This window comes from Odocoileus virginianus, chromosome X, assembly GCF_023699985.2.
Source record: "Odocoileus virginianus isolate 20LAN1187 ecotype Illinois chromosome X, Ovbor_1.2, whole genome shotgun sequence".
NCBI lineage: Eukaryota > Metazoa > Chordata > Mammalia > Artiodactyla > Cervidae > Odocoileus > Odocoileus virginianus.
The window spans coordinates 2,888,626-2,912,871 of record NC_069708.1 but is presented as its reverse complement, the minus strand read 5'-3'; the positions used below and the strand labels follow the sequence as shown (position 1 = coordinate 2,912,871).

The 24,246-nt window shown below is 37.5% G+C and overlaps 1 protein-coding gene across 5 annotated transcripts in view; it reads left to right on the top strand.

Annotated features, from left to right (window-relative positions):
- POLA1 (DNA polymerase alpha 1, catalytic subunit) overlaps positions 1 to 24,246 on the top strand; it is a 300,499-nt gene that overhangs the window by 237,667 nt on the left and 38,586 nt on the right. Inside the window, exon 37 of one of the 5 annotated variants that reach the window (XR_011485784.1) lies at positions 5,136 to 5,254. The exons of the other annotated variants lie outside the window; for them this stretch is intronic. The gene's annotated coding sequence lies outside the window, so the exon portion shown is untranslated. The remainder of the gene's footprint in view (positions 1 to 5,135; positions 5,255 to 24,246) is intronic. 5 annotated transcript variants of the gene reach the window in all.

The window sequence follows — 24,246 nt, the reverse complement described above, 5'->3', positions numbered from 1 at the left end:
AGTATTTACTGCATATTCACTGTAAATAGCATAACATTTTAAAAATCTCATTTCTTTGGGGCTTGGCATTATTATTGTAACTGCTCCAGAATGTACACAGATGGCATAATAGATCCAAAAGTTTTAGAGGAACATAGCGGCAATATATGAAGTAAAAAACCATTTCCATGGTGGCAGCACATAATGGTCCCATTTGGCTGCCTCATCCCAGGGGGACCTTGGCCTGAGTAGGGATAAGTGAACTATTTGAGGGAGACATGAATCAATTCAAATCTTTGCCCAGTTGTCTAAAGTAAGCCTGCTTAAAAATAAAGGAAGAAAAAGAGTCTGACTTTTGTCAACTGAGCCTTTTTTCATTTATTCAGCAGTGATAAAAACAGTACATATATATTTCCTGTTATTTGTTGAATACCGTCCTAAATGTCAGAAAAACAAAGATGGTCAATGTTCCCTGCCCTAGAGGAGCTAAGAGCCCTTTGCAGACATAAAAATTCAACTGCAGCTAAGTGTGATAAGCCACTGACGTGGTCAAATTGTTTTGGAAGCAAAGAAAGGGATCCACTAACTGCCTTTCTTAATAGACTTTATTTTTTAACACAGTTGTAGGTTCACAGCAAAACTGAACAGAAGGTACAGAGATTCCCCATGTACCTCCTGCCCCCACACATGCACAGCCTTCCTGATTATCAACATCACCCACCAGAGTGGGTTGTTTGCTGAACCTACATTGACACATTGTTATCACCCACAGTCCATACTTTACCTTAGGGCTCACTCAGTCATTCTGTGAGTTTACACAAATATATAATGACATGTATCCACCATTATATTAGATTGGTGCAAAATAATTACAGTTTTTACATTGTTGAAATTTGCCATTTGATACTGGAATATGTTAATAAATGTGGTTATGTTACATACATCATTTTAATGTACGTTTCTTGCTTTTTTTGAGTCGTTCAATTGTGTCTGACTCTTTGCGACCCCATGGACTGTAGCCTGCCAGGCTCCTCCATCCATGGGATTTTCCAGGCAAGAATACTGGAGTGGGTTGCCATTTCCTTCTCCAGGAGATCTTCCCGACCCAGGGATCGAACCCGGGTCTCCCACATTGCAGGCAGACTCTTTACTGTCTTAGCCACCAGGGAATCCCAATGGCTTATTACTTGCTATTTATATTTATTTTGGACTGTGGAAATAATGTTAGCCAAAAGTAAATTTGAGCAATTTTCTTAATTTGAGTTAAAAATGGGTCATAAAGCAGCAGAGACAACTTGCAACATCAACAAGACATTTGGCCCAGGAACTGCTAATGAATGTACAGTGCACTGGTGGTTCAAGAGGTTTTGCAAAGGAGATGAGAGCCTTGAAGATGAGGAGCATCGTGGCTGACCGTTGGAAGTTGACAGTGACCAAATTGAGAGCCATCATCAAAGGTGATCCTCTTACACAGGAAGTTGCCAAAGAACTCAACATCAACCATTCTATGGTCATTCAGCATTTGAAGCAAACGGGAAAGATGAAAAACTCAGTTAGTGAATGCCTCATGAACTGACCAAAAATTTAAAAAAAATTGTTTTGAAGTGCCATCTTCTCTTATTCTACACAACAACAAGTCATTTCTCAATTAAATTGTGATGTGTGATAAAAAGTGGATTGCATACGACAGCTGGTGACAGCCAGCTCAGTGGTTGTACCGAGAAGAAGCTCCAGAGCACCTTCCAAACTTCCAAAGCCAAACTTGCACCAGAAAAAAGTCATGGTCACTGGTGGTTTGCTGCCCATCTGATCCACTACAGTTTTCTGAATCCTGGTGAAACCATTATATCTGAGAAGTAGGTTCACCAATTTGTGAGATGCACCAAAAACTGCAATGCCTGCAACTGGTATTGGTCCACAGAAAGGGCCCAGTTCTTCTTCATGACAGCACCCGACTATACAATGCATAGCTGCTTCAAAAGTTGAACAGATTTGCCTCATCCGCCATATTCACCTGACCCCTTGCCAGCCAACTACCACTTTTTCAAGCATCTCGGCAACTTTTTGCAGAGAAAACGCTTACACAGCCAGCAGGAGGCAGAAAATGCTTTCCAAGAGTTCCTCAAATCCTGAAGCATGGGTATTTACAGTACAGGAATAAACAAACTTATTTCTCTTTTGCAAAAATGTGTTGATTGTAATGGTTCCTATTTTGACAAATAAAGATATGTTTGAGTCTAGTTATAATGATTTAAGTGGGCTTCCCTGGTGGCTCAGACAGTAAAGAAATCGCCTGCAATGCAAGAGACCCGGGTTCAGTCCCTGGGTTGGGAAGATCCCCTGGAGGAGGAATGGCAACCCTCTCCAGGATTCTTGTCTGGAGAATCCCATGGACAGAGGAGCCTGGCAGGCTAGATTCCATGGGGTTGCAAAGAGTGATATGATGGCACGACTAACACACATAATGATTTACAAGTCAAGGTCCAAAACCACAATTATGTTTGCACCAACCTAATAGAATCAGACACTGCCCTAGAAATCCTCTGTGCTTCTCCTAGTCACCTCTCTCCCCCCTACCCCTTGGCAGCAGCTGGGTTTTTTTGTTTGTTTTTTCTTTTCTTACTGTCTCCATAATTTTGCCTTTTCCAAAATGTCATGTGATTGGAATCATATAGGATGTAGCTTTTTTACATTGGCTTCTTTCACTTACTAAGATGTGTTTTAAGTTTCCTCTGTCTTTTCATGACTTGGTAGCTCATTTCATTTTTAGCAGTAAAAATATTCTCTTGTCTTTTAGAAAACAAATAAATGGTTGCTGAAGGGAAGGATGGGGGTAAGGGATAATTAGGTAGTTTGGGATTGACATTGACTTGTATGCACTGCTGTATTTAAAATGAATAACCTGCAAGGACCTACAGTACAGTGCAGAGAACTCTGCTCAGTGTTATGTGGCAGCCTAGATGGGAGGGGGGTTTGGGGGAGAATGGATACATGTATATGTATGACTGAGTCCCTTCACTGTTCCCCTGAAACTGTCACAACATTGTTTGTTAATCAGCTATACAAGACAAAATAAAAGGTGTAAAAATATATGTATTCTGTTGTCTGGATGTATCACAGTTTATTTATCAGTTAGCTTACTGAGGGACATCTTGGTAGCTTCCAATTTTCAGCAATTATGCATAAAACTGCTGTAAACATAATCCATGTGCAGGTTTTTGTGTAGACATAAATTTTCAGCTCCTTTGGGTAAGTACCAGCGAACAAATTGCTAGATTATATGATATTTAATTTTGTAAAAAACTGACAAACTGAATTCCAAAGTGGCTGTACCATGTTATTTTCCACTGAGCAGTGAACGGGTGTTCCTGTTGCTCCACATCCTTCCTAGCATTTGGTGTTGTCAGTGTTCGTATTTTGGCCATTCTAATAGATGTGTTGTGGCATCTCGTTGTTGTTTTAACCGCCCTTTCCCTAATGGCATATGATTTGGAGCATCTTTTTGTATGCTTATTTGCCATTCATATATCTTCTTTGGTGAGATTTCTTTGGCCCAATTTTTAATTGAGTTGTTTGTTTTCTTATTTAAGAGTTCTTTGTATATTTTGGATAACCTTTTTTTTTTAATCACATCATTTTAAAAAATTTATTCATTTTTAACTGGAAGATAATTGCTTTACAATATTGTGCTGGTTTCTGCCATACATCAACATGAATCAGCCATAGGTATACATGTGTCCCCTCCCTCTTGAACCTCCCTCCCACCGCATCCCACCCCTCTAGGTTGTCACAGAGCCCCAGTTTGAGCTCCTGGTTTTCATCAGACAGCAAATTCCTACCAGCTATCTTTTTTACGTATCAAAATGTATATGTTTCAGGGCTACTCTCTCTGTTCGTTTCACCCTCTCCTAAAATACCTAGGATAAAATACCTAGGAATAAATCTACCCAAAGAAACAAAAGACCTGTATGTAGAACACTTTAAGACCCTGATGGGTAACCATCTTTTACCAAATGTGTCTCTGGCAGATATTTTACCCCAGTCTGTGGCTTGTTTTTTTATTCTTTTGAACTCTAATTGCCTTTTCACTTTAATGTTTGATTTTTCCTTATTCCTAAAAGCAAAAACAGAAAAACCACTTTCTTTGTTCCTGTTCTGTCTTACCAGATTTTTCTCTCGTCTTATTCTGTGTGTCAGCTGTAGTAGGATGGTGTGTTAGTCTGCTGCACCTGCTATAACACCGTACCACAGACTGTGTGGCTTAAACAACAAAATGTATTTTCAGACTGTTCTGGAAGTTAGAAGCCTGAGATCGAGGTAGCAGAAGGGTTGCTTCTTCTGAGGCCTCTGTCTGTGGCTTGTAGGTGGCTATTTTCATCCTGTCTTTACATGGTCCTCCCTCTGTACCTCTCTGTGTCCCATTTTAACTTAATTAGCCCTTTAAAGGCTGTGTTTCCAAATATCATCACATTCTGAGGTACTGGGGGGTTAGGACTTTAACCCCTCTTCGATAAGAATTTAGGGGTGAAAGAGATACAATTCAACCCATAACATGTGGTCTTCTTGGTGAAATTTTTACATGTTGATTTGTCTCTGCCAGAATAGGGACGCCAGGATTTAGGACTGTGTTGAAGAAAGGAATTGAAGCTACAGCATAAATGTTAGCAAAAAGAAGGTGCTTTACCTGTGGACTTTTGAAAAGCATCTGTTAGGAAGACTGATTTCTCAGGGAAGTCTCTTTAGGTCTAGAGAGACTATTGTTCAGGTCAGCCCTGTTTCTTACAGAGGGCCATGGGCAGCCTGAGGGCCACAGCCTACTGGACAGCCCCTTTCAGAGGCTGTGTTCCTTACTTCTCTCAATATGGTGAAATTCCCAATGACTTCCCCTTTCAAGCTTTTTTCTCACCTCCTTGCTTTGCTGTTTTTTTTCTTAAACTTTCCATTTCTTGTCAACATTGCTCTTCTTTTGTCTTTCCTTTATACGTGATGGTCAAGTCTGCAGGTATTTGTTGTTTCTGTTAGTGTCACCAGAATTACGCTAACCCTATTTGGAGGAGCCTGGTAGGCTACAGTCCATGGGGTTGCAAAGAGTTGGACACGACTGAGCGACTTTTCACTCTGTATGGTACTTATATAGTTTCCTATCTTCCTTTTAGATGTCCAGCATGAGTCCGCACAGCAGCCCCACGAGGTAGCAGTGGATCATGCCCCATTATATTGATGAAGAAATTGAATGTAGTATGAGCTTCCTTCCTTTGCGTTCCCATAGCACCCTGTGAGTGCCCTTCTTGTAGGATTTGTCCTGGATTGTTTTTTTCTCTTTCACTGAGTTCATGGAGGCAAAGGGTTGTACCTTGTTGATCTGTGCTTTGCCCATGGGGGAGCCAGCTAACTAAATATTTGTTGAAGGAATTCTTAGCTCAAAATATGGCCAATAAGCGCTTTGAGAACTGTGGAGGAACGAGTCCTAGGAAGCAATTCTGTCCATGAATGGATGGCAGTGTGTTGGAAAGTTCTAAAACCATACAATAATACATCTATTGCTCACGTGATTCGTGTGTGCCATAAATTAATGTCACTAAAGTTCCTTGATGTTTTCGGATTTAATATCTGTCATTTCAGCTCTTTGCAAATGAAACTGAAGTTGAGTGATGTCCTAGCTCTCATTTTGCTGATGCCAAATTTGAATTGAATCAAAAGAATGTCAAATCACTTAACAAATGAGTAAGCCTAGGTGGCTGCCCCTCATCCACACTGCCACAGAGTCCTGTTCTCTGCTCGCCATCAGCCAAATAGTTACACTCATAAAGTGGTAATGAATGTATTACATTGTGGAAAGTAGGGACCCCAAAGAGAGATAGCAATTAATACTAAAAAGCTAAGGAGTCTAAAAATGTGTTTTGGGGTTTTGTGGGGGTTTTTTGCCAGAAAATAAGAATTGTATGGAAAAAATTATATGGTTTAGTGCATATAGGAATTTGGAGTTTTCTGAGGGTTATTAAGACAGCTCCCTTTTTGATGTTAAGGATTTCTACTATTCCTAACTGCTAAAGAGAAAGCATAAGAGTTATATCATTGCTAGAAGTCTGAAATACAAGTAGCAAAGAGCCGCTGGAGTCCTTTCTAAGCCAGTTGGCATTCTTAGAATTTACTTTGTTAAAGCCTCACAAGGCTGTGTCAGACACCCTGTCTGATTCAGTTCTTATGTCACTTTTTTAAGCCCATGGGCTATTCCACTGAATTTTAGAAATGGACCTTTTCTGTGTTTTTAATAAATAATATCAGAGCACACAAAACAATTCATACCTACCAAATACATGGAAAAGTAAAGGTAGAATTTCATTTAAGCACTAATTTGCTCGTAAAATTATATTTTTCATAATTATGAAAAACCATTTTCATTACAGAAACTGGTTTTGAAATGGGCAGCTTAAAGTCCATTTTCCTTTTGTTTCATTTTCTTATGGATAAAATGTGATCTGATGGGACTTCCCTGGTGGTCCTCCATACTTCTGCTGCGGGGGACATGGGTTCCATCCCTTGTGGGAACTTGGATCCCTCATGCTGTGTTCTGCAGCCAAAAAAAAAAAGAAAGATCTGAGGTTTTGGGAGCGGGGCAGTCCTTTTTCTTGCCACCCCATTCCTTTCATTAGTTTAAGTGAATTTTTTATCAGGGGAGACACTAACATGGTAGTTTAGAACAATTTATGATTAGGGAGTGATTGTAGAAACAAAGAATTTTGATGATAGAAAAAATGGCTCATATAACCCTGAGCTTTGGGGAGGGGAGCCTCATTGTTGTTAGATATCACATAGTTTCAATGTTTAATGACTTAGAGAAATACTAATAATATAAAGTTAAAGTCCAAAAGTAAGTAACTATTATGATTCTAATGTGTAGTTTATATACACGGTGGAAAAATTGGTAAGAAACACTAGAATTGTTTACAGCTGTTATCTGTGGGTGGATTATGGATAATTTTTATTTTCTCCTTTATATAAGATGGACATGTACTGCTTTTGTAACAAGAAGCAAATTATAAGAGTGGAAATTTTACAAAGAAATGTTTTATTCAACTTGAAATAATGATTCCAATAATTTAGCAGTTGAGGGAAAAAATAACATACCGGTGAACCCAGGTCAGCTTTTTTCTCCCTGCATTATTTTCCACGTCAATTCTAACACCTAGTTACTCAAAGTGTGATCCGTATAGCAGCAGCATAGGCATCACATGGGAATTTGTTAGAAATGCAAAATATCAGGTCCTCCCCAAACCTCCTGCACCAGTATCTACATTTTAACAAGATTCCCAGGTGATTCCTGGGCATATTAAATGTTGAGAAGCACTGATTTAAGACATTCTCCCCTCTTAGTAACTAAAGTCTACTTCCATTATATTCATCCATTGATTGGAAGCATCCTTTGGCAAAACTTTAAAATGACAAATGGGCATAATATCGAAAGCCTAGCCAGGTTTGAGGTGGAATTGGTATGACAGCCTTGTCTTCCGAAATATATTCTGTAATTAAGCTTAAAATTGTAGTAGCCTTAGCATAGCTGGGAGAGTGGGGAAAAGCAGGAAAGCATAAGTTCTTCCACTTTTTTTCTTCTTAACTAGATGGAACAAGGGAGAAGTAAATTAAGATTTTCAAAATGGCTTTCAGCTTCTCAAGATGAGTGGCTTATAAAAGAGAAAACTGGAATGTAGCTCTATAGCCACTTCATACAAGGGCCACTTTGTATATGCCCAGAGTACAGTCTCCCCCAGTCACCACATTCTGGGCCTCATGACAACCTTGATTCAGCATGCTTGTAAAGATTTCAAGGTTCTGAACTAGAATTTTTTGACGTGAAACCAAGATTGTATTTCTTAATTTTGGTACTACAAAATTTACTTTGGAATTTTCCTACTGTTGCTGACTTTCCTGTTCTATTTTTATGCTCAATACAAGAATGACAAAGTTGATGTTTTCCTGTGGCAGACTGAAGCCCCTTCATACCGACCGCTTTGCTTTTCTCTCTGAATACTGCCAGTTTTGTTTTTGTTTCATTGTTTAACTAAAGACAACTTTACAGTGTGACAGAAGAAGAACTACATTTTCCAGGAAATTGTCACCATAGTTGCTTTGTCAGTAGTGGAGATGTCTTTGTATATTTTATGTCATCCTCTTTAGGATAGTGAAAGTTGTATATGGCATAGTTGCTGTGTATTTGGACAACAAACTTCTGGATTCTAATAGCATGCCTTTTCTATAAGCCCACTATAAATATGCACTCAAGTTTTGCACTTTTATGTAAAAATGAGCTTACAAGCATGATGTGATTACAGATGTGTTATGAGTTTTATAAAATCTTTTCCTAGTATGTCCTATCAGTGGGCAAGTTCTTTGTCCCTTTTGACAAGTATAGAAGCATAAGCAAGGGTATTATTTAGGTGATGGTGCTATGGTTGATGGTCTTCATTTGCAAAATATACTGTCATTTTTCAAGTGTTTGAAAGTGGGAAAAACCTAAGATTTTTTCATGTACTTTAAATATATATACTTCTGTCACCAATGAGGAAAAAATATTAAACCATTTTCAAGCAGTTAGACAATAATGTGAGCTAATCACTTTATTTTGAAGAAAAGTATTTTTAAACAGTTGAGCTAGTGAATTTACTTTTAAAATGTATTGTGCTTACACAGTAGATGGTTTTATTTCCATGATGTTTTTTACTACATAATTATACATCTTAATTACGTAATTACTATCATAATTATTATGTAATTGCATGTACTTCCACTAATTACAAAATCAGGAAGTGTAATTATCTAGTAAAAACTTTATGAAATTTCATGCACTAAAAATTACTTAAAAGGCTATTCCAGTGGTCTACTGGGAGGCTTTCCATGGTGAGTCTTAGTCCTGACTTTAGGTTAGAACTTGAACTCAAAGGCCAGGAGAAGGACAAACAGACCAACACTAAACTGAGTATTGCAATCTAGGTAAGGTGGCCCTTGTTCCTTATGAATTAAAGCCAGGGAGCATTTGCATTTCTTTGTGTTTATGGAATTGTGATAAGAATAATATCTTGTATTTGAGGTAGCATCACAAAAACTATCAATAAAAAAGGCAATTCTTAGGAAACAGTTGGTTAATAGAATCGACAGTCAAGGCATTAAGATTATAAAACAGCCAGGCCCTCTATGATTCTGTAGTGTGAACGGCTTATTTAGTTATCTCAGTCTTTAAAATAATAATAACAAAAATTTGTTTCTTTTGTTTAAAGAGGGCTTCCACCACCACCACCTCCCCCCATTTGTGTTTATATTTACCAAGTTGGGAGCAGAGATATCAAAAAAGCATAATCCTTTTCTACTATTACTTGATGTCAAAAGGAGCTTTTGAGACATAAACATACACGCATAAACATGTAACATCAGACCCTAAATAAAGACAGAAGGTTTAATTCAATAAAGCTCTGATGTCTTTACCATTCAAAGCGACATACAAATTGCACAGTGAAACAATAGTCATGACAGCAAATTAGATATGACATCTAAATTATACTACAAAGAGAAATCTCAGAACCATTTTTGGTCTGTAGGAGTCTATTTTAGCCCAGGTTTAAAACCCAGTCTGGAGACTGCTTTATTGTCTAAGTAGGGTAATGTTGTAGAAGACTAATTGGAGGTTGGTTGAATTAATTGCAGATTAATTAGGAGAAAAGGGCTTATAATACTCATGGCAGAGAAGAGAGTAGATCCTTTAACTATCAAGATAGAATGTACTCTAAGTTTCAGGAATACTGAATTATCGATATTTGTATAACATCTATAGTAATCTGTTATAACGTGACTTAAATAAAGCACTTGGCTAGATATAGTTAAACTAAATTTTCTTCCTCTCAAAATTAGTGCTTTTTGCTAGAACGGTATTGAATCAGCCATTTAACATGTATCACACTACTTCTTTTAAAAATGCAGTTTTAAATATTAAAAGGTCTGTAGTCTTAAAAGCATATGGCATTCCCTTTATTGTTTTTGTTGTTCTTAAATCTTTCTAAAGAAACATCCTTTGTGGTTTTATCAGCTATTGGCTTTATGACTTTTTAATACCAACTAAAATTTGTAATAAATGTGACTTTAAACAAAAAAAGTCAATGAAATATATGCAAACACCAGCCCCATTTGCTTCAAGCAAATTAGAGGATTTAAAGTCATCCAGAATTGTTTCATGCTCTCAGAAATATTTGGGATTTAAACAAGTTCATTCTGACTCTGGTATTTTTCTCTAGTAGTTTGGGATTATTTTTAAACTGAATATTCTTTTCCTCTTGGGAATCTTGCTCATTTACTTAGTCCAGAATTTAATGTCTCCTTCATTTCTTATTTATCTTGTCTCTGTGGTGATAGCATTTCTTCTCAGAACTGTTTCTGTTCCTTTTACGTTTATGAGAGACAGCACTTGCCTTTCATGCATCTTCTTAAATTTTTTTTTTTTAACCAATTGCATGTGCCATATCAGAATAGCCTCAATGATTAAAAGTGAAGTGTTTTGTTTGGCCCTCACCTTTCTGACTACAGTACAGATTTAATTTTTAACCTGACTTAATGTTTAAACCAAGTGGGGTTTTTTGTGTGTTTGGTTTTGATTTGCTTTGCTTTCTTGCTTTTCACAAAAACTGACTTTGTTTTCATTATCGTCTGTAATTTTTTAAGTTTTCCATAGTTGTCTAAGGGCTTCAGCCATAACTTTTAAAGTTTACTTGTGTCCCTGTGATATCTTCAGTTACTCAGTAGCCCCAGGCCCAGATGTGGTATTGTTTTGCATGTGTTTAGTCAGCATCCATTTATTATGTTATGCTGTACTGTCATGTCCATATAATAAATATAAACTCTTGTATACAAAGAAAACCCATCATCAGTTTGACACAGTCTTAGAATAGTTGTTTTTATAGTTGTCATGAATTTATTCAGGCCCATTGGCATTCTCTTACCTTGTGGCCAGCAGGACAGTAACTAGACAGAATTAGTAGTCTGTCATTGAGTTCAAATAAATTAACACTGATTGCACTCTCCCCGGTGTAAATGCCCTGAGAAACCTATTCGCCGTAGTACCATCCTTTAGAGCTTTAAGGCTTAAATCATCTATGCTCACAAAAAAGATAGGTTTACAGGCCAATTTAGATACTGACATACTTTTCTTGTTTTAAGAAATTATTATAAAAGCTAACTCCACAAGTAAGATCACCAAAGCTGGTTTGTAAACCTGGTTTTCTCTGTTTCTCCTTGCTTCACACTCCATCCTGCCAAAATTCTTTCCATGAGTGTTTGTTGAGTCTCTGCCTTGTGTGATATGTAAAGGGCCCAGGTACAACCAAGACCTTGCTCCTGTTTTAGAGGTTATAATACTTCTGATCATTTTCTTATTCAAGCATTCACCCTCTAAGTGCCTACTTTTTAAGGACTTGATATTTTATGGAGAACGTTAGCATTCATTGTCTTCTACATTACCTATTAGATAAAGTAACATTTTTCAGATGAAAAAATAATCTGAAAGAGATGAAATGACTCTCCCGAGGTAGCAAAACTGCAGGGTATGAGGGTCCAGCCTTCTTTGCACTGTCACAGCTGCCCTGCTCAAAGTAGGGAAACTTTGACCTGAAGGCAAATAGAAGGGCTGGCATGAAGTGCTGCAGGCTCTCCCACATTTAGCTCCAGGAAGGATTCCCAGTGGAGATGGAACCTGGATTGGGACTTCAAGAGCAGATGAGATTTTAATAGGCCAGATGCTGGCATGTAGTTTGGGACTTAAGTTTTGTCTTTCCCTCTGTTGTTTAAGTGCTGTATTGCTGATCTAGCTTTTTATAAATCAAAGAACCTCAGTTGACAAATGCATGATGATTTTTAAAACACATTTGAATTGGAGGTTTAGTCAAAAAGAACTTATTACGAGGCTGTTCTATGTGGAGCTTAAAACCCAAGACTGGAAGCTGGAAAGCTGTTTGCTCTTCACTCCCCACTGTAACCAGTGGTGCTGTTTTGAAAGAAGTTGACTCCATCCTGCAAGATTCATCTGTCAGAAGTGTATCAAAGTGTTTTCCTATCTTAAATAATTTAGCTTAGATATAATAATGTAAGTATTTTGACATGAAAACGTTACTGTGATATATTCACTTACCTTAAAACAGACATCGTTAACTTTAAAAGAAGGAAGTATGGCAAGACAAAACAAAACAGAAATCAGAAATAAGAATTTAAAAAGATGAGTGACAGATGGAAATAGGGGTTTTTTTTGGAATTAGTTTTATGTAAAAGATAAAAATAAAATCCTATTAGCATTATGACCAGAGAATGTAAAAGTGTTCTCTTAAAGCATGATTAATTTTTTAACTGTCATCATGATGAAAGTTTATATACACATAGGACCTGTTTTATGTAGTAAATGTTTTTTCCTAAAATTATTCCTGTGTTTTATTGGTATGTTATATATTATCTTACAAAAAAATAGATGCTGAAAAGTCAGTGAAATCCAAGATAAAAGAGAGGGTCTGAACTAAGCCTGTCTTCAGGAAATTATCCAGCAGAGCACACAGTGGTCTCTCTTAGTAAAGACTTTATCACTTTTAACAAATGTGCCACAGTAAATTTATTAGTATGCTACAAAGAAATTTTCAAAATAATTAAGACTAAACTACACTTGTCAAAATAAATGAATGAAATACAATTTTGAATCATCTTTCTTCACTTATTGCTCATTTGCATAATTCAGTAACTTACACAGGAGTCTTTCAGTTATTGGTGTGAATTAGCAAGGTTCTGCTATTCCTTGCTGTACGGGCGGGAATTATGCTACCATGTAATTAGCTATTCCAGACATGGACTAACGGGAAATACCAAAGGGCACAGCAAAATCTAAAGAGACAAGGCAGGGAATCTAAAGACAAGAGACAATCAAAGACACCCAACAAACTCAAGCTGGTAGACCACAGGGAATTTTGAATGAAGCCTCTTAATTTATTTTGAGAATAAGAAATCAGTAGTATGAGAGAAATCTCAACAAGATTAGCTGACTAAGCCTACTTAAAAAAAAATCTCTATAGTGCATGGTGCGCCAGGTTAACCACTCCTGTTTGTTAGTCTGTATACAGCTCAACAAATAGCCGGCAAAGCCTTTCATGGGTATATAGTGGCTTTCCATTGAGGTTTTCACTCTTTGAAGGAGGTCGTTTATACCAATGAGATCTGTAGATGCAAATTGCTTTCCCTATATGTGAGGGGTCATTCCTTTCACAGCAGACTTGCTCATCTCTTTTATAGAGGTTTTGTTAGTTTTCTACTGCTCCCAAAGGAATGATGGGAATCATGCCCCCCCCAGCCCCCATCTAACTTAGCATCCAAATCTTTCCCTTCCAGCTCTGTGAAACTTTTGTGTGCTGATCTTTGAAAACAAAACAAGCTGTTGGCAGCAACCCTTAGCCCTGAATCAAGAAACTTTTTTTCCTTCTTTCAACCTGAAATAGCATCTTTAGATTTGTCCCTTCTCTCACCTAATTCTAAGAAAATTTCTTCCTCATTGCAGCAGTGTCACTGTAACATGCTAGGACATGTGGGAAATTCTTGAAAGCAATGTCCTGAAAATGTCATTTTTAGTTTGGCTCCCAAGTGATGTAAGCTCATTGAAACTAGAAGAGCAGAGACGTGAAGGGATCTATTTAAGGGTTAGCTATGGAAACCTAACTTCTGATCCCATTACTGAAGTGGAGGAAAAGATAATATTTGTCTTTTGCCTAAGCTTTTAAAGAATCATACAAACAATCATAGGTTTTAGCCTGTAGTGTTCAGGAGCCTTAGGGAGAAGGGTTTCAGGCACACTGTGGGAGCACTCTGTAAATATTTGTTGTTTGTTCCTTCCTTCTGCTGGAGATTTTTGAGCACCGAGGGCACTGACCTAGGCTTCTGAAATATAGTATTAAAAATCTCCTTTCTGAAGCGAGAATGTCCAGTTCAAGTTTTGACTTTCTACTTCTTCCTAGATGAGTAATTCTGGGGCATGTAACCTACCCTGTGCGTATCCTTTGTACAGCCTGGAGGAAAATAGTGCCTGCCTTGTAAGGTTCATTTTAAATGGGATGATACAGAAACAGAGTGATATCTAAAATGCATAGAATAGGGCTAGGCACATAGTAAACATGCAGTGAATTTCACTTGGTTTTATTATTTCTGAGAATAATACTTTATCCAAACCACTGTGATAGTACTTATTATTACTATTATTCATTCTATCTGAATTGATTTCTGAAGCCTCTCTGTGACCATGGTTTTTTGTATTTGTATCCCCAGCCTCTGGCACAATACCAGATGTGTTTTAAATGGTCCATTCTTAGTTGTTAGATGATTGCAGTATGAAAAAGACATGTTTCTACTCTCAAGGAGCTTAAAATCAATTGTGATAACTGTCATATATTTCTCACTATCAGTACTAATGGGAGGGGTTGAAACATGAATAATCCACAAGTCATTTCCATGTTGTTCACATATTTCCCTTATCAGTAATAACTGTTGTCTGTTTTCTGGGGAGGGTAAAAAATAGTTGTATTTGTGTGTAGAAATTTGGCCAAACCAAGTTCCTTAGTCATATATGTTAGCACATTACTTCTTAACAACTGAAATGTATCTTTTTTACCTTTTATTTTATTTTATTTTATACCTTTTAAAATGACAGGTGTCCAGATGCCACCACCAAACATCTGGTTCAGTAGATTTGAGATGGGGCCCCAGTGACTATGTATTTTAAAAAGCCCCACAGAGACTCTGATGCACATCTGTAGTATTGAGAATCTCAGAGTTAGTTAAACTCTTCAGACTTTAATACTGCTTCTTGTCAAATAGGTATCAAGTTTGACTTTGATATAGAAAAAGAGATTGGATGGCATCTAGATAACAATTTAAATAGACAGTAGAAAGGAAAATTAAATCAAGCACATGAATTATTTCCTAGATAAGGGAGTCATTTATGATGTTCTATCACCTAATATAGCATTTGAGAATAAAGTGAAGGGGGGAAAAGGGCTAGGGAAAAGTAAGCTGGAAGCAACTGTTTTTTGGTAATGAAAGAAGAAAAAATAAATGCTTTGCAGCAAAATTGGTGGTAGACGCACAGGTTATTTTCAACATTAACTTATATCATGAAAGTAGGAAAGGGCCACTGTGGAGGGTAGAAAGTCCTCAAAGAGATTAGATGGGTGACTAAGAAGTATCCTAACCCTGGCATTTGGGCATCTCAACAGTTGGGATTTCTGGGACCTTTCCCACCTGCTGTCATCTTTGCCTTACCTTTGGGCTTAGCTGGCTGAATCCTCGTAGATCAGCCCTTTGCAGTTTCACATGGCTGCCAGTCACTCAAAGGGTCTGGGACCAGGTGGTGGTCCTGAAGGTATTGGAAGGACATGTCTGGGCACCACAGTCATACTTGGGCTTACCTTGGGTCTCTGGGCAGGACAAATAGCTTGGTTAGCCCCATTTCCCAACGTTGGGGTCTTGGAGCTAGAAAAGAGTCTCTGATCAGCCTTATCTCATGCTGTTGGTTTCAGACCATCCCCCTTATGCCTAAAAGCATTAAGACAGCAACTGCATGGCACCTGCAGGTTAGACCCCTCCCTGAGCAGGCCTTGACTCCACCATGGCTACATCCCTCTGCTTGTGAGGTTTTTCCCCTACCTGCATGGCCCACCTCAATCCCGACTCTACCTGTTGATATTCTGTTCATCCTTTAAGGCCTCCCAGCTAGAAGTGATCGCTTTGTCCTCCAACTCCTGCAGCTCTTAAGCACTGCCCCTTGAGATTATAACTCTGAGGACGGGAACCACGCTAGATACATTATTGTCTGACTGGTGGCAACTTGCCTCTGATAGGCACCTAATAAATAGTATGAGACTGTTTTTTAGAATACTTTAGTGTAGAAGCATACTACATTTTGTTTTTTATAGAGTACAGTAATGTTTATAGAATACTTTTCTGACTCCCTCCTCTCTTCTCTTTGCCATCGTACTCTGCAACTGTATGATAAAACTTTTCCCATACAGATACATCTATACATTCATCAGACATTTAGCCCATGCCCTCTCCTCACTCCGTGGTCTTGATTTTCCACCCAAATTTACCTACTTCCTGATAATTCCTAATAGAATTTAGCTGTGATTCCATGCACCTTAGGAAATGGCATAAATTCCAGACTAGATATTTCTTTGTTCAAACCATTATTAATCAAATGAACACCCTACTCTATCAGTAGAATGAATCAGGAAGTCCAAGGATTGATACCACTGGTGTCAATTGAGGACCATCACTGCCCAGACCCACTGCATGCCCTCCAGAACCTGTATATAGATCATAGCAGCTGGCCATTTTGCTTGTGGATTTTTCTAGTGGTTCACAGTTCTAGCTCTTTAATGACCTTGCCATCTTTGAATTTCTACCAGTGCTCAAAATTTGTTCTTTGATTTTACCAGTCTTTATGATATCTTGATATGCCTGGAGGCCATCTCTGGACAGCTGTGTGTAGGTGGGAAGATGTAGGTGGGGGAGATGGAGGCGACTGAGAGGCTTGTAGTCTCCTGTGTTTCTGTCTCCCCACAGGACCCTCACTGATGCAGCAGGAAGGCATACATCTTGATGGCAGTGTCAGTTGTAAACACTCCTATTATTAATAGGCTGAGGCGGAGTACGGGGAGTAGTAGGCCCATATGAAATGTGGAGAGAACCTATGTCTTGCGTGTAACATGCAGGATACACTCTAACAGAGTAATCATTGCACAATATAATTGCAAGAGAATAAACAAGTTAGAAAATCTATTTCTGGTTTGCTGCTGACTCACTTTGTGGCATGGGCAACCATTATTACTCTTTGATTTAGTTGTCTTATTTGTTCAAAGAAGAAAAAAAATAACATGTGTTTAAAAAGCATTCTGAAATTCCTCTGGAAGGAGGTCTATAAGTGCAAAATACTATTGTTCTTTTTATTATTATTATTAGCGTTCAGGTATGATTTAGTTTTATGCTATGTAGTCCACAGATGTTTCAGTGGTTCTCATTGATGAATTACAAAATACTTCCCTGTCATTCTGTTCCACTGCACTGATAACAGTTTGGCACATCTTTGTTTTAACCCCAAAAAATGTTTCCAAAATAGATCTCATTAATACAATAGAATTACCAAATTAAATATATCTATACTACTTTCTTTAAAAAAAAAAAACAAAACCTTAAAAACGTGGTTACCAACAACTACTAAGTAAGACCTTTAATTACTGCCAATCTTCTCTTGAAAGTAACAGTACTTATCTTGAGTACTTTGAACTGTAAGTGGTATTCAGTACACAGTGGGGTTGTAATGCGATTATGAAGTATACCAAGTTGGTGATAAATAAGCATGATAAACCATATATTTGTATTAGAAACAATATTTGAATTATCAACTGAATAAAAAGGCTGCAACTGCTGGTTCCTTGGGGTGGGTATATGATAAAAATAAAATACAGTTAAATACACTTGGAATAAAAAATTGTGTATGCTCCCATATACAGTACAGAAACCTTTTAAATTTAATGGGCTTTTGAGTATTCAGCATTTAAATTACTGGGGGAATTATTACAAGATTTATTTTGCTTTATAGCAGTAAGCTTTCCAAATTAGGAAATTTTTTTTAATATCTCAACTCATTCATCAGTAGAGACCTATGGCTTTTATATAAAGCATTATAGTTCTTCCCCAGATTTCCAGTAATTTTCCACTGGAGTAGCAATGTAAAAAGAAAAATATTCTCTTTAATTACAGTAAGAAGTGTAATTTTCTGTATCATTTTCCTTTTTTTTCTTTTCTGGGCATTTGGTTCAAGAGGACATAAACTATTTTCTAAATTTGGGTCATTTATAATGTTAAAGCATTTAAAGCCCATGTATGTTTTTAAAGTTATATATAGTTTTGGGTTTGTTTGTTTTTTTTTTGTTTTGCCCCTCAGCATACAGGGATCTTAGTTACTCGACCAGTGATCAAACTTTTGGCACCCTTTGCATTGTAAGCTCAGAGTCTTGACCACTGTACTGCCAGTGAAGCTCCTTTTATGTTTTAGTAACCTAGAAATAACTTTAATACTGGGGATAGTAATCTGTGTAAAATAAATAACACTGTGAATTTCATTTCTGTTTCACCATGAGGTACAGTGAGGAGTAAATTTCATGCATTTGTTTGTAAGAGTGTTCTGAGGCTTTGAATCATGGATGGAGAAGGAAATGTAGCTGCTATATGAAACCAGAGGTCACGTAGCACAGCTGTGGGCACGTATGACCCCGAAATGTGTTTAAATTTGCCTGAAGAATATTTACCATTTTTAATTAGTTGCTAATATTTTTTAAACTGGAGATTTCATATAAAAAGCCAAATTCCTGGGCCTCTTTCAAAAATCAGTATCTAACTACACTAAGTCAACACTCCTGAATGACAACAATTGGCTAAAGCAGTTGAGACAGAACTTGAGTTCTCCAGTTTGCTACCACCCCACCTCAGCCCCCTTCATTCATTTCTTTTACTCATGTGGCTACTGTAGGCATTTGTTTGCTAAATATATCCGGAATTGTGCTTTCTTCTTCTTTTTTTTTTTTTACCAGAAGAGAAAGGGAAGGGGCATAAAACTTGGGATTTTTAAGCAGTAAAAAACATCCAACTCATATAAAAAATGCAAAAAAATTAAAGTTACCTTCATAAAGTACAAATCACATAAAAATATACAACTTACTAGCAGCTAACCTTTTTATGGTACTCTGATCCTCACAGTGTCCCAGGGAGTTAGGATAACAATTGCATACTCAATCCACCAAGAAGGAAACCAAATATTAGTGAGGCTCATTAATTTGTCCAAACTCACAGGTGCTAAGTGGAGCAGCTGAGATATAACCCAGCTTCAAACGGTAGTCTAGAGTAGCATTGACCTGTATAATTTTTTTCAGTGAGAGAAATGTTCTGTATCTATACTGTCGAATGTGGTAACCTCTAGCCACATATGGCTGTTGACAACTTGAATGTGGCTAGTATTACTAAGGAATAGAATTTTAACTTTGAGTTATTTAAATTGAAATAGTCACATGTGATTAGTGATTGCCTCACTGGGCAGTGCAAAACCCTAAGAGCTCTGTTTTTTCCTTCATCACATGGTCTCTATATTGAACAGGTTTTGGTTTTTTTTTTTTGCTATATATTTTTTTTATTTTTAAGTGAATGATAATTGCTTTACAGAATTTTGTTGTTTTCTGTCATACCTCAACATGGTCAGTAAAATTCATTAAAAAGTTTCTATAAGGTTTTCTCTAGTTACTTACCCAGTGGCAAGTATCCTTTCCGCCAGGAGTTCAAGATCCGTTGAATATTTTCTGTATCTGCATAGATTTCCCTGCGTCATACACAGTAGTGTTCTTTGTAACAAAGTTAGAAGTCCCAGTGGTAAGGTTCTTATGTACGGAATCTGCAAAAATCCCTCACCCAGATAAAGAACATACTTGGAGGTCTGTTTTAACATCAGAAATAATGTAGGTGACCAGGACAGTCTACTTCCCTGGTCTTTTTTATGGTCTAGGCCAGCGGTCCCCAACGTTTTGGGTACCAGAGACTGATTCTGTGGAGGACCAATTTTGTAGAAGACAGTTTTTCCACCAACTGGGCGGGGGGTATTTCAGATAATTCAAGCGCATTACATTTATTGTCTACTTTATCTCTATTATTATTACATCAACTCCACCTCAGCTCATCAGGCATTAGATCCCAGAGATTGGGGACCCCTATTCTAGGATACTAGTGGTAGTTATACAATCATGAAAGAAAATTCATAATCTTTGATGGTTAGCTGGTTTGAATTGGATCACAGTGACTTTTAGAAAGGTGGCCATTAGCTAACCTCTCTGTCAATTAACATAATCATTAATTCTAAAATGACATCAATTTAAGACACATCCTGATTTTAAAGATGTTAAAACCTGGGGGAGGGTGTTCATCTTAGAATTGGTAAAATATAGTTTATCAATTGGCTTCATCTTCATTTGGTCAGCTTATTACCAGGGACAGCATTGAGATGCAAATGTCAACTCTTTGCTCAGTGGTTAATTAAACCCTTCACTTGGTCTGTCCCTTTCCACACTACCTTTCGTTGGTCCTGACTAATTAACAGAAAGAGTTTCCAGGCAGTTAGGAGTGGGTTTAAGCTCTTGCTCAGTAACAATTTGATCACTGTATTCATTGTATTTGAAAATCACCCTGCCCCATAAATGCAGGCGAGGACATTTTATTATCATAAATAGTACTGGAACAAGCTTAACCAATCACCTTCTAGCACAGGGCCAACTCTGCAGCACTCCTTTTTAGAATACCACATGCTGTAATTCAAATTATCACATTAGCTATCCAAATGCACCATTTGTTTTTAAATACTGGAGTGTTTACCTGAAAATTTCTCCTTTCATCTTCCTGCCCCACTTCACCAATACATTGTCACTGCAGTGACAGGTTTATTTGTGTGCCTTAATATCCTCACTTTCTGTTATTTTTAAAATATATTCCTATGTTGCCATGACAGTGTTCTTGAGCATCTTGAAATATTAGTCATTATGGAGTAGGTTCATGTTACTCGTTTTTTCATGATACTCTCTTGACTCTTCCCTTTATTCAGACTTTGCAATATTTCAACACTTCAAAACTCCTTCCTTAAATTTTTTGTATTAGTCTTACTCTGAAAACTGAGCACACCTACTGAAACCTTAACAGCTATTAAAAAAAATTTGGCAGTTTGAAGCAACAAAAACAGAGGCATTTCTTGCCCATGAAGGAAGGAGTCTGACACCTAATAGTTACCATTTTGGACACTGCTGTGTCCAAATACAAGCCATTCAGAGTTTACACTTGTACAAAATTCATGCATGAATTAGTGAATATCATTCATTACATACTAACAAGGAATCCTAAGTGCTTTGGTAAATGTATTTGTTTGAACTATATAAAATTGCTGGCATTTGACCATTTTTGACCTACTAAAAAAATTAACCTGACATGATCCATTCTAATATAGGTTCAGACCAGACAGTGTATATAAACTGCTGTCTCCTGTCTCTACTTTTGCTGTTTTCGTTTATTTTTATCAGTTAATACTTTTAACAAAGCAACCTTCTCCTTGCTACTACCCTTTTATATTTCTCAATTATTGATATTTTTTCTAGTGGTCTTTCCTTTCTCAACTAATTCCCCAAACCTAGCCTCAGAATTACTGGCACAAAGAAGGCTTGGTTGCAAGTACCTCCGGGATGCAATCAGTACTTACTGCTTCAAGTGTTTGATGCATTTTGAGATTTTCATTGTTTTAAAAGATTGGTGTTATTGAATACATTTACTGCCCAATAAGCTACCATAGTTCATTCCTTCTCAAATGAAGAAAGCAGAAGGAAAAACGCTACTTTTTGTTCAGTGCTGATAGAGGCCATGCTGTGGGATGTCTTTGTTATGACATGATTTGGCTAAAGCATCTCTGGAGAATAAAATTGACTAATACATATCCTTTGTTATATTCCCCTTTTATTCAATTGAATGTAAACTAATAAATCCCTGTAGATTTTTAATAGTTTTTTGTCTTTGGATCTTTGTCTCAAAAGAGAAATGGGATGTGTATTATATTTTGTTAGAAGTTCATTAGAGATATCAACCATCACTTGGTCTGAAACTCTATAAATTGTGCCATTTGTATCCCTATCCATCTGTATTTGTAATTTCCTAGTTTCCAAGGGTATATAATGACTGTTCATATATTCACACTTAACCATATTTTTGTTGCTATTAATTTACTGTTTTTATTTAAAGGGTATCTGTCAGTAGTAGTTGGCAATGTCAAGCAAATAAAAAAAATGAAATCCCTTATTACTTTACTGAATAGTTTGACTCTTTACGTATGGTTGTGCTGCTCTTTGCAATAATCTGCAATATAGATGTTCTTTTCCCCATTTTACACATGTGGTGCTAAGGTCAGCCTAAGTTATTTTCTAGGACAGTAATCTAAATCTAGTATAGTTCCATAATTAAACTGGGATCCAACAGACTCCAAAGACTTTAACCCCAGCCCACCCTTCCTCTATGGCATCTTTCCTAGCTATTTAAAAAGAAATCCTTAAACACCTATGTCACCACAGTGCCTCTCACCATGTATGTACTGTCCTGTACCTTTTTCTATGAGTTTATTTTTTGTGGGTTTTTTAAAAATTTATTTTTAATTGAAGGATAATTGCTTTACAATGTTGTGTTGGTTTCTGCTATACAACAACATGAATCATCCCCTCCTTCTTGAACCTGCGCCCCCACCCCACTCCAGCCCCTCTAGGTTGTCACAGAACATTGGACTGGGCTCCCTGTGTTACACAGCAACTTCCCACTGGCCCTCTGGTTTACATATGGTAATACATATGTCTCAATGTTACTCTAATTTGTTCCACCCTCTCCTTCCCCTGCTATGTCCACAAGTCTATTCTCTATGTCTGCATCTCTATTCCTGCACATAAGTTCATTACTACCATTTTACTAGATTCCACATATGTGCATTAATATATGATTTGTTTTCTCTTTTTGACTTACTTCACTCTGTATAACAGGTTCTAGGTTTATCCACCTCAGTTCAACCGAGTCAAATTCATTTCTTTTCATGGCTGAGTAATATTCCATTGTATATATGTACCACATCTTCTTTATCCATTTATCCATTATCTGTCAGTGGCCTTGTAGGTTGCTTTCATGTCCTGGCTATTGTAAATAGTGCTGCAATGAATATTGGGGGGGTACATGAATATTGGGGGTACATTTTTGAATTATGGTTCTCTCGGGGTATGTGCCCAGTAGTGAGATTGGTGGATCATATGGTTCTCCATAGTGTTTGTATGTGAGTGTGTTTTTGATTTACCAAATATTTACTGATGGCCTGCCATGCCACCAGGCATAGCCAAAGGTGTCTATCCTCATGGCACATTCTGTGGGAGAGAGACAAAGGCAGTAATTTCTGACAATAACAACTCCTCCTAGAATGGTAAAATGGGGGGAGTGGTTTGGTGCAAGGGGTAGGATGTTCTTTGTAAGGAGGTTACTTGAATGATAAGAAACCCGCCATAGGAAAGTCTGCAGGCAGGTTATTCTCGGCCAAGGGCAAGAGGAAAGAGCCTGGGGCTGGAGCATCTTGCAACTGCTGGGGGACAGGTGTGGCTGGAGGCCCGCCAGTGAGGGGGAAGTAATAGGAGATGAAGCTGGAGAGAGAGGCAGGGGCTAGATCTGGGTCAGGAGTGTGAATATTATCCTCGTTACAGCAGGAAGCTCTTCAACACTTTGAATAGGAGAGTGACGTGATCTGCTTTAAAACTTGTACAATGCTGGCTACTGTTTGGTGAGTGACACTAGACTGTGTTTGCACCATGGGAGCCTTTAGGAAGGCCCCCCCTACCTAAAGTGTCCAGTTCCTGGAAACAGCCCATGATTTTCTTCCAGAAACGTCTCATGCAGGCCTGGAGGAAAATAGTAAAGCCTTGAAAATTGTGTATTAGTTAGGGTGAGTGTGAAGAACATCACAGCTTTAAGGGGTGACTGGGCTCACCAACCTCATTCTTGTCTCTCCATGGTGCTTGTTGCAGGCTCTGCTAAACAACTGCTGAGGACCTAAAGACCTAGTGTGACAGTAATTAAATTTGTAAGTTGTATTGCCTCACACTTATAATAGGGATGGAGATCAAGAGTTGTGTTCGTATATGAATTTTTGCTAGATAGTAATAATCAGTGCTAGAAACTTACTGCATTGATTCCAAGTGCCCTGCTGTTCATAAGTGTCAGAAATAAGACCTTTTGATTTTTGTTTTCTTTTGATACTGTTGAAATATGTTATTGACTTCAGAAAAATTAAATATACCTTTCACTTAAATATTATATCTTTTGAACTTTTGAATGTGGGGGTTGAAATTTTTGATGAGCAAAGAATTGTGTGTGGGATTGTTTTTAATTACTATTTAAAAAAATACATTAATGACTTCTGGTGATAGTAGAAAATGCTAACTCCTTTGAAAACCTGGCTGTGTTGCTAGATCCACATTTGCTTTTCTGTGTTTTTGTGAACAACTGATCAAATTAGATTCGTCACTCTTGGCTTGTGGTGATTTGAAATTGAAATGGAATATATTAAAGCAGCCAACCACACTGATTACATTGCAAGCCTCATTTAATTTC